The 11,812-nt window shown below is 33.2% G+C and overlaps 1 long non-coding RNA gene across 2 annotated transcripts; it reads left to right on the top strand.

Annotated features, from left to right (window-relative positions):
* Positions 1-4,814: 4,814 nt before the first annotated feature.
* LOC138127860 (uncharacterized) lies at positions 4,815-6,405 on the top strand. 2 transcript variants are annotated; one of them, XR_011158457.1, is made up of 5 exons: positions 4,815-5,682; positions 5,735-5,834; positions 5,894-6,004; positions 6,057-6,209; positions 6,271-6,405. It is a non-coding gene; the product is annotated as an uncharacterized lncRNA (long non-coding RNA). The 2 variants fall into 2 exon arrangements; XR_011158456.1 differs by having other exon boundaries at positions 4,815-5,834.
* Positions 6,406-11,812: the final 5,407 nt, after the last annotated feature.

Raw genomic sequence — 11,812 nt, forward strand, 5'->3', positions numbered from 1 at the left:
CATTCTGCCTGATTATTAAATTGAACTTCATTTGACCATATGTTTGACCAGAATTTTTTAATTTCGTTTATATTTGGTGTACCATTATTAGTTTGAGTTTTATTATCTGTTAAATTTTTGTAAAACAACTTTTCATTATTTCTAAATAGTTTGTTTTCAAATTTCCATTGTTTATTATTTTTATATCTTTTGAGTCGTTAAGAATAAATATGTAACTTCTGTAATAAAGTGTCTTTGATTTCTATTAATGTTTTATTATATTCATTATATTTTAAACAATGTATTCGGTTGTTATTTAAAATGGATTGAATACAATTATTTAGATGATTAGAATTTATACCCTTTAAATATTGAGTTATTCTACCTAAATCTCGTCTGATATTATTAATACGTTTATTTAGTCTTTGTTCCCATTTTGGTAATTCTTTCGTTTTAAATAAATATTTTTTAATTAAATACAATTATTCCACGGTGGTCGATCATTTTTAAAAATTATCAAAGCACTTCTGTGACACCTAATGTCTTTTGATTCTATGTCGCATTTAATAAATAGTGAAGCACCTTTCAAAAACATTTAGACGATTGGATTATTCTTTTCACATGAAATTTGAAACAAAATACATTTTCACTATAGTATCTTAGCATAAATGAAGTTTATCACAGTTTGTTTATTTATTTAATAATTAAATTAAATTAAACTTGTAGAAATGGGTACCTATTGGTTTTGTTTGGGACAAAAATACATATATTGAAAAAGTTCTGTTATTTCTTTGCCCTGCTAAATATAAAGAATTAAAGATCTCCGAAAAAATGCCAATGCCAATGCCAGTTACTTTCTTTTCTTGCCAACCTAACGTAACTGGTATTTTTGTATCATCTGTGACTTTGTGTGGTGGTTCTCGAGTGCTCTGCGCACCACACTACAGAGTTTTCAAAATGACGGCAAGATAAAGTAAAGATCCCATAAATTTGAAAAGAGAAATGTGAAACAAACTATAATGAGCTCAGAAATAAAAGTCGAATAAGGTGTCATTTATTTTACTGATTCTTCACTCTTCTGGGAGAGTTGAGAATGCTCCAGTCAGACAACGGGACAAAGTTTGTCAACAATAGGAAACCCGACAAATAGTTAACCGCACAGAAGAACGTGTTTTGGCGATGGTAAATTTGGACCCAACATACAGTTCAAGATAAATTACCCTTCAAGTAGGTTTATGTAAATCGTAGATACGGAATATCCTCAGGAAGTACTAACATCATTCCTAAAAGACACAGTGTCATCGAGAGATTGTTGCTGTTGACGAAGAATGTAGGAGTGCATTCTGTTATGAAATGCAGGAGTGTGCTAACAATGATCGTCGTTTTCTGTGGGCAATTTGCTTCACAGACGAATAGACTTTTACACTAAATAACTATGTTTTAATGAAATGAAGAATCATAATTCATGGCGTAGGAAGACTGGACTGGTCAAATGAATATGTTTTATTTGCAATTTCAAACATAATGCGATAGGTGGACAACAGTGGAATGGTGAAAATGTTTTTTTTCTAACACTAATATCTTATACTGTTTCTGTGGTGCATTTGAGCTCACACCTTATGTTTCCCATAAAATACGCTTTTCTCTATAAGACACGTCGTCAATAGCATCGTATCTTATAGAGTCATAAAATACGCTCACACATATTATTTAAATAACATTTTATTCATCATTTTTACAGTAATTATCACAAAAGTGAAAAGTACAATTGTTGAATTGGAACTGCCACATTAGCTTCGTGCTCTTGTTCCTAACATCTTCTTTTTTAACTTCTGCTGTTTCATCCAATGCAAGCGGCCGGCCATCAAAAACTAGCAATCTTTACATTTTCTTCAAATGATTCTTGCCGTAATGTAAATTAACTTTTAATGAAGTTCTACACACTTACCTCATATCAAGAAAAGCCAAAATGACACCTTCCGTTACCTCTGTGATGATATGATATTGTTCCGGCCTTGAAACGAAACATATACCTTTTCGAATGCACTTTTAGACTTCATTGGTAACAAAATGCCCCTTTTTTCTTATTTCTTCTAGAACGTTTTGGCACATTTCAACGATGAAGATTGTTTTTTTTCAAATTTGTTGATATTATTACCATAGTACCCACGGCAATCTTTTAGAATAAAGAAAACTGTTTAATATTGTATATAATCAGATATTTTCCTCATTATTCTATTTTTCTTAAATGATAACTTTTAATAGACATCTACTTGTACAGAATGATGATGTTGATAATTAACAGTAATTATTTAAATTACTGTAATTACATATTGGGTGATTCAAAATGATTGTCGCCAAGTATGACAACTATGTACGAAAATGTATGTGGCAACTGTGTGGGTAGGGTACAGTTGACATTTCTTTGACAGTTCATAGGCGTGCAATTTTGAAAGTTGTCAAATCAATGTGCAATGGAATTAAAAAAATCAAATGCATGCTTATGAAATGTCATACAAATATTAACTCTAACCCCTTCACATAGTTGCCACATACATTTTCGTACATAGTTGTCATACTTGGCGACAATCATTTTGAATCACCCAGTACATTCTTCTGCTCTATAAATAATAACAGAAGCATTTATTTCTATTACGTGTCCCAAAGCGTTTTATTCTATATATTATTATTATTATTTATATTATTATTATTATTAAAAGCACTGAAACAATAACTTCTGTAAAATTAGCCCAACAGGGACTTCACGAAAACAGTTTTTACAACAAAACGTGGATCAACAAAATTCCAAACAAAAGAGGTTATGTTGTTAGGCGTTGCGTGTTTGTGATTGGTTTACTGATTTTAGGTTAATCAGTGATACCAACACATAATGCATTAAGCATGAACTTTTCCAGAAGTTTAACAGATTAAAAAAACTTTCAGTACAATATATTTGCTCCATCGACAAACTTGCAAAACATTTACTTTGCTCACTAGTGAGAAAATATTATTTCCTCACTAGTGATTGAATTGCCATCTTTGCTCAGTGTTTTCAGTGAGCAAAATCCACGAAAATTCAATGATCATGAAAAAATTAATATTCTAGATTGTAGCCATTGATTTGTCCGTTGTAGACACGTTAGTCAGACTATTAACTGGAATATTTAGTATTTTATCGTATCGATTGTAATACTCCTATGTATATAATAAATAATGATGATGCTAATCAATGTGGTAACTAGAATAATTTAGATTTTCTGCAACAACCTTAATTTAAACATTTTCAGAGCGGTTGCAATTTTGACACTTTGACGAAATGTTCCTGGTACAACTGGAATAAAAGAAACAACACGGTTTTACACATTTTCACGACAAATTGCTTAAAACCATTTGCGATCACTTTTGCGAGATTACGACATTCGCTGCAGTCGTGTGTGTAAACTCCGAATAAAAAATGTAGTGCTTTAAACACGTGTCGCATAAATAACTAATTTTGTGCTTGAAAATTGTGAAACCTCGTGTCGTAAAGTATGTAAACAATGTAGTTTAAGTAAGTTTTGTCATGAACTAATTAATAAGTTGGTACTCGTTCCACTAATAAATCAAATCAATAAATCAAACATTGCGTTTCTTTGGGAAATAATAATAATAATCATCATCAAAGTGCTTAGGCGGAAAATTTCACCTTTCCCATACCTTAGGTAAATAACTATTTTATAACTGTGTAAGTACTGTTTCAAAGACCCATTCTCAATATGTATTACTTTTAACAGATACATAGTTCAAGTATTCGATTTTTTTTTTGAAATGCTGATTATTTTTTTAACAATACACCACTATGGTGCAAGAAGTTTATTCTTTCGTTCGAGAATGACATCATAAGTTGCCATCACATATCATCACCATTACAAACTTCTAAACTGAAAGAATTAAAATTTGTCTTTTCTATGACAGTCCCAGTCGCTCGGTCACTCTTGGTTGGAACTGATTGAAATAATTTTGTAATAAATAGTGTTTCAGAAATAAACTGTTGTGAAAAAACAATTTAATCGTAAACTGTAAACGAAAATTGAGCTCTTGGAAAGTGTTGATTTGAGGAAAAGAATAATCGCATAATACAGCGTGATTCACAAATAAGTTTGGAAAAACATGTGGAGTGTCCTTGGCTCAAAATAATTCGGCGTAAATGACAATTGGAGGGAAATCAAAAGGATGGAAATTACTCTACATCCTTGTATTTTCGACGCCTATGAATGGGAAAAATTAGTCCGAATTTGTTCACTTCATTAGCAACCATTGTTACATCAATTTCACAATAAAGTCCTAGGTGCAAGCACACTGCTTTGTAAATGTTTCTATGGAAATTATCGAGAGAAGTTTGTAACTGACGGGCATCTTTTACCTTTGAATATTATTGTTGCTAAACTAACAAGATAATCAGGTAATCACCTTTAACTCAGCAGCGTACTAGCAATTTTGACCAAATTTGCAATCAGTTGTATCTCTTTTACAAGATTTTTTTTTTGTCTATGGCTTTTTCTGGTCATCACCAATTACTGCATTTTTTTCAAAATTATTTCAGAATCACCCTAAAAAAGGAAAAATTAATATTTTACGGTTTATTTATTTATTTGTCCGTTATATACGAGTACACATTAGCCAGACTATTAACTGGAATATTTAGTATTTTTTCCAATCGATTGGTATAATACCTCCGTAACACATATTTTTTCTATTATTAGTAGGTAAGCGATGCATGCACGTAACTATTTATAACTCAATATTATCTTCATTATATTGTTGAATTTGCAATTTTAGAGAAAACCTTCTGTCGAATTTTACTGAATCACGAAAATGAATCGAGTAACTCCTTTCAATGGTAAGTTTTTCACAACACTTGTTGTTCATTAGAGATGATCAACTGCAGAGTCCGATGATCCATTTGTGGGATTGAAAAAAGTATTTTTCGAGTTCGGCTACCACAAGTTTACAAAGATTTTCAACGCTTGTGTGAGCTTAGTTAATTGCTGTGGTATGTTGCTCTGTCTCCATTATTTAATAGAGAATTTCGACAAAGATTTGATTATAAGATATTCACCGTCAATGATCGTTTACATTTACGTAAGTAAAAAATATTAATTTGCTTCATTGCACTTTTCAATTTGTGCAATTCCAACTATAGATGGTAATAACGATGTTTACCTCCATGGTTCTCGAAAAAAAGGCTCATTATTTAGCCAGCGAACAGAAGCGTCTCTTTTGGTCCATCGACAGCGCTGGCCCTCAAGCACGTCTTTTGATTTTGAAGAATGCTTCACTAATTAATCGCTTCACCTATCTTATTTACGGAATTTCAGTTGCTTGGAGCATTGTCTTGTTACCGGTTTTTGGCAGTCACAGAGAATGGATGATGTCTGAATACATTTTTGACCGATATTTCGGTTCAATTTCAAAAATTTTGTACCATGTAACATTTTCTTTTGCACCTTTCTTTATTTACACATCAGTTCGTCACTGTGGCAGCTTGTTTTACACCATACTGCAGTTGTACTTGCAAATGTTTTTGATCAATCAACACATTTTGCAAATTTGCGATGATAAGACCGTTCTTGAGAAACTGACGTTTGAACAACGTGTCCGACACGAGAACGCAACATTCAAAAAGTTGTCTTTATGCATCGACCATCATGTTGTGATAGCAAGGTAGAGTGACAACACAAATTCTAGATAGTCTTTGCAAGAATTATGTTTGTAGATTAACAAAAGAAGTAGTGGAAATGGTGAGATCTGTGATGGCAATTTTTTTGCTTTTAGGTGTCTTAAGTTGCATCTCTGCGTTGTACTTCATATCTTATGTACGTTTCATTTAGTTAGAGACATAGACAACAGATCAAGAAGATCGTTAATGTTTCAGATTTATGCGGACGCGAGCAACATTTTGAAGATTCGGTTATGTTTCGGGGTTATGTTTAACGTTATTGTTGTTGCCACTTTTTGTCACGCTGGTCAGATTCTAATCGATCAGGTATCTAGAAAATTAAACTTTTCTATATCAACCTTAATCGAAATATTTTCAGAGTAGTTGCAATTTTGACACTTTGACGAAATGTTCCTGGTACAACTGGAATAAGAGAAACAAGACGGTTTTACACATTTTCATGACGAATTGCTTAAAACCATTTGCGATCACTTTTGCTGGAATAGTTTTAGACTATAAAATGGCCATTGCTGTAAGAAAATATGTATTTATAAGATAATCTGCTCTAATTTGTACAATTTATGTTTTTGTAGATGTTTCGTACAGCTTGCAGTTACGCTCTGGTTTTCTACAACTTACAAAAATCCACTCGACCTTGAAAGATCCAATTATGTCATATTGCAAAATTGTTGTTTCTGGTTTACCTAATAGTTATTTACATAATTAGTAAATTAGTAATTAGTAAAATATTTTTATCCACAATTACCTTATAATTGAAGTTTTATCCATACTTATGAACCGTATAAAGTAACACTTTATCTACTAGTGGAATAATGAAATCACTTTATTCCATTAGTGGAATAATGAAAAAATACAATCTTAAATCAATCGGAACAGGATCACTTTCTTCCATTTTCACCAACTTGCACAGCGTTTTGTACAAATGGAGTCGATAAACAATCAAAAATAAATAGCGACTATTCAACACCTCCCATGTTTTTTAGTTAATTTCAATGATTTTTGAGGTGACATCCGCTGTCAGAGTGTAATGTCAAATCATTTTTTGATGACATGAGATGAAATTTTGGCGATTCTGATTTTAAATCGCTGTAATTGTGGATAAAACGTTATATTGCATTCGTGTTTTAGTCGCATTTTATCCACTGAAGAATATTAAACGCTCGTGCGTTCGCACTCGCGGTTAAAAATTCTTGCGTGGATAAAATGCTATCTAAAACACTTATACAATAAATAACTATTATCTAATCCCGTGGGATAAATGCCACTTATCCCACTCATTTGAGTGAAATAAGGAACTTCATTACCGGACGCATTTCATTACTCCACTCAGTGGGATATGTGAGCTTCATTACCCCACTCAGTGGGATAAGTAAGTTATTATTCCACTGAGTGGTGTAATGAAACTGGCGGAAATAAATAAGATTTACCTTTTTTTAAAATTCGGGGCGGTCTTAGATAAAATTTTGTACATAACACGTGGGCTAAAGCATATTACAGGAAACTCGTGTGATTACAGATGAACTCGGGCTAACGCCCTCGTTATCTGCAATCTTCACACTCGAATCCTGTAATATTGCTTTTATCCCACTAATTGTGTAAATAACTATTATTTAATTTGGTGGGACAAATGACACTTATCCCGTTCATTTTGTGTGGGATAAGAAGTTCTTTACGTGCGGTAAATTTCATTTCATTATGGCACTCTGTGGGAAGAATGAGTTTTATTATCGCACTCAGTGGGATAAATGAATTTCATTACCGCACTCAGTGGGATAGGTAAGTTCTTATTTCACTGAGTGCGGTAATGAAACTCGTTTATCCTACTGGCGTAAATAAATAAGATTTACTTTATTTTTATTCGCGGCGGTCTTAGATAAAATATTGTAGATAACACGTGGGCTAAAGCATATTACAGCAAATTCGGATGATTACAGATGCAATCTTCATACTCGAGTCCTGTAATATTGCTTTTGAATATCTAAAAAAAATTCACAGAATTATGTCTCACTGCAATTAAATACAATTATACGGTGGTCGATCATTTTTTTAAATTATCGAAGCACTTCTGTGACACCCAATGTCTTTTAATTCTATGTCGCATATAATAAATTGTAAACCACCTTCCCAAAACATTGGATTATTTTTTTATATGCTGTATACTTTTTAAATGATTTGAAAAATAGGTATTTTTATATTAAGGACGTGAAGTGAATGTTTTTGTGCCTGAAAAGGTCTTTTACGACGAGACCCAGGACGAGGCAGTAAAAGCCTCTGGCAACAACAGTTAGGACTAGATAAAGTAAATACAGAAAACGTTTTTAAGATCTTCTGTGTTTTTTATTGTGCAATTTTTCAGATTTTTACGAAATAACAATTGTCAAACTTTTTGACATTATACAACTGCCAACCCGGTAGGTTGTATTTTCCATGTTCTCATTATGATTATTTATTGGTCAATATAAATTAAACAAACACATTTATCGGAAAAGTATAATACAGGGAAATGTTTTTTTACAGTAAATTAAAGTACCGTATAAACACTTTAATTTTAAAGTAACTGAGAAAAGAATAAATTAACGGTGTTCGCACATTTTTCCTGCACTCCATCAGACTTGGCTCCCACACTCCACTGGAAATTTTTGACATTGTTCGGAAAATCGCAGCCCCCTTGACCTAATTTAAGAAGCCGAAAAATTTATTACTGCGTTACTAATGAGTAAAGTGTTGCTAATGAGTACAGTGTTGCTAACCAGTAAAGTGGTACTTTTCTTTAATGATTTCTACCTAGTAAACTGACTGTTTTCCATTCAGTACACAAAAAAGACACAAACCTGCTTCTAATTCAATTACAATAAAAAAAAATCTATCCATTTTGAGAGGCAGTTCAAAGATAAAGTAAACAAAAGCTTTTCTAGATTTTGCTCTCTAATCTGAGTACCTGGTAATAAGTCACTGATGACTTATATTGATCACTAAACACATTACAAAGGGAATATTTACAGTGTTCGATTCAGTTTTCGTCGTTAAAAAAATCACTAAATAATTTTCTGTATCTAATATATTTTGGGAAACTGTTTTCTTGGGGACAGTTCGCTGGTTCGTTTTACATCAATAGCACTGTGCTGTCAGAATCTTTATTTGGTTTGAAAGTAAAACTTAACATTGCCACTACGCATTACCATCAAGACCTTCCAAACTGTTTTAATTACTAATTAAACCAACGGAGAATTACAGAAAGAACCATGAAGTAAATCACCCCAATTAATAAATTAGTAACTATTAATTATATTTCGTAATAAATGTACCATTAGCACTGTTAATTAAGTCAGAATTTCATGTCCAAACAAATGATTTATTTTCTTCCATTAAATTTGAAATCACAGTGAATCTCAAGCAGTTTTATTGAGTGATTCAAAATGATTGTGAATAAGTATTGCAACTATGTACGAAAATGTATGTGGCAACTGTGCGAATGGGATAGAGTTGACATTTGTATGACATTTCATAAGCGTGCATTTGATTTTTTTAATTCCATTACACATTGATTTGACAACTTTCAAAATTGCGCGACTGTGAACTATCAAAGAAATGTCAACTCTATCCTACCCACACAGTTGCCACATATATTTTCGTACATAGTTGCCAGATTTATCCACAATTATTTTGAATCACCCAATATTTACATTTAGATTTCGATTGCAAGATCGATGTTCAAGTAAACAATCCGACTCCAAGGGGTCGCGTTTTTTAAATTGTTTTTATGTTGTTCTAAAGACAATCCCTTTATGTTTATTTACTGCAAATCTCAAAAGAATCTGTGAAGTAATTTGGATTTGACAAATATTTGACTCTAACAATGTTTTCAATTATGGATAACAACGATATTCGACCGGTTATCAAATGTTTTCATTTGGAAGGAAAAACGGCAACAGAAATCAAATCAAGGTTGGATATTGTTCTTCGGGATTCATCACCTTCATTTTTGGAGCCATCGGTTTTTTGAGACTCCAAAGGAATTTTGCTAATTGATTATTATCTTTAGAAGGCGAGAACTATTAATGGCCAATACGACACAAGAAACTGAAAACAGGATTTCAGGAAAAACGCCCAGGAATGACCAAGAAAAAAGGGTTATTCTACCACGACAGTGCACCTGTTCATTCAAATGCAATTGGCGAACAAAAAATAACGGAATTGAGTTTCGAACTTCTTGCGCATCACCGTGTTCGCCAGATTTGGGTCCCCTGGACTTGAAAAAAAATTAACTGGAAAGAGATTTCAGCTGAATGAGGAGGTGATCAATGCGGTTAACACTAATTTTGAGGATCTCGAAGAAAAACAGTGCCGGGAGGGAATCGAAAAGCTGGAGAAACTTTGGAGCAAGTGTTGAGCTTCGAGGGGATTATGTTGAAAAATAAAATGTAATTTAAATAAAATGTATGTTCTTTTCACTGTCATTCTGGAAATTTGTCAACCGACCCTCGTATTGGTCCTTGAATACACATTAGTTAGACTATATCAACTAGAATATTTAGTATTTTGATCTATCCATTGGTATATATCAAAAGCAGTCATTTAAGACAAAAAGAACTAAAAGAAAAAAATTGTCTGGTGATGTACAATATTAATCAGTTCTTACTGAAGTAGAAAAGAGAGTCAAGAACTCGTTTCAGTGGTAAGCTGTCCATGACAGTGGTTTCAAACTTTCTAATTAGACAATTACATATTTGTTGAATTTGCAATTTTCGAGATGAGATAACCATTCTGGCAAAATTATTTGTCCTAATAGTAGTTCGATGGTAAGTTTTTCACAACACTAAGTTATTAATTAGAAGGGATAAATTCAAAAATCTGAGGATCCTTTGTGTCACATTTATTATTCATTTATTCATTAGAGATGATAAATTCCAGAGTCTGGTGATCCTTATGTGGGACTGAAAAGAGTATTTTATGAGTTCGGCTACCACAAGTTTACAAAGATTTTCAACGCTTCTGTGAGCTTAACTAGTTTCTGTCTAATGTTGCTCCGTTTCCATTATGTAATAGAGAATTTCAACAAAGATTTGGTTATAAGATATTCACCGGCATTTATCATTTTCATCTACGTAAGTAAAAAATATGAATCGGCTTCATTGCATTTCTCGGTTTGTACAATTGCAACTACAGATAATGATAACGATGTTTATCTCCATGGTTCTCGAAAAAAGGAATCGTTATTTAGTCAGCGAACAGGAACGTCTGTTTTGGTCCATCGACAGCGCTGGCCCTCAAGCACGTCTTTTGATTTTGAAGAAGGCTTCGCAAATTAATCGCTTCACCTATCTTATTTACGGAATTTCAGCCGCTTGGAGCATTGTGATGTTACCAGTTTTTGGCAGTCACAGAGAATGGTTGCTCGTTGAACACGTTTTTGACCGATATTTCGGCTCAAGTTCGAATATTGTATACCATATAGCATTATCTTTGCTGCCTTTCTTTATTTACATATCAGTTCGTCACTGTGGCACCTTGTTTTACTATATTTTGCAGTCGTACTTGCAAATGTTTTTGATCAGTGAACACATTTTGCAAATTTGCGATGACAAGACCGTTCTGTTGTACGTTGTGTTTTTTTTTTTATACAAATTAAACGTTACCAGATTCGTTCCAACAGGGTTTGTGAACCACACAGAAGAGTGTAATTCCAAAAATGTAAATCCTACTTCCTGCAGATACCGTACCTAGCAGTATGGGGTCTTGCATTATCCTGCAAAATATCTGGCCCTAGAAATGGTGCGAAAGGAACAACGCAGTCTGCAAGAATGTCCCTAATGTAAAGTTCGTTTTTGAAGAATAAAAAGCTCAGTTTTTGCTTCCAGCGAAATTTCCGCCCAAACCATAACAAACCCGCTACAAAAATTTTGTTGAACAACCTGACCTGATCTTTTTTTTTTTTTTTTGGGAGGAGGGGAAATACATTACGTACAACCTCCAGGACACCAAGTTGCCCTGGAGAGTGTGGGACTCCTCGCCGTGATGGTCGGGGCAAGTCTACCCACTAAAACCCCTCCTCGTATCCTCTCCCAGGTACTCGGAACCGCCGTTAAGCATTACTTCAAGTACCTGGTCTAGCAT

The sequence above is a fragment of the Tenebrio molitor genome, chromosome 4 (assembly GCF_963966145.1).
Source record: "Tenebrio molitor chromosome 4, icTenMoli1.1, whole genome shotgun sequence".
NCBI classification, from domain to species: Eukaryota; Metazoa; Arthropoda; class Insecta; order Coleoptera; family Tenebrionidae; genus Tenebrio; species Tenebrio molitor.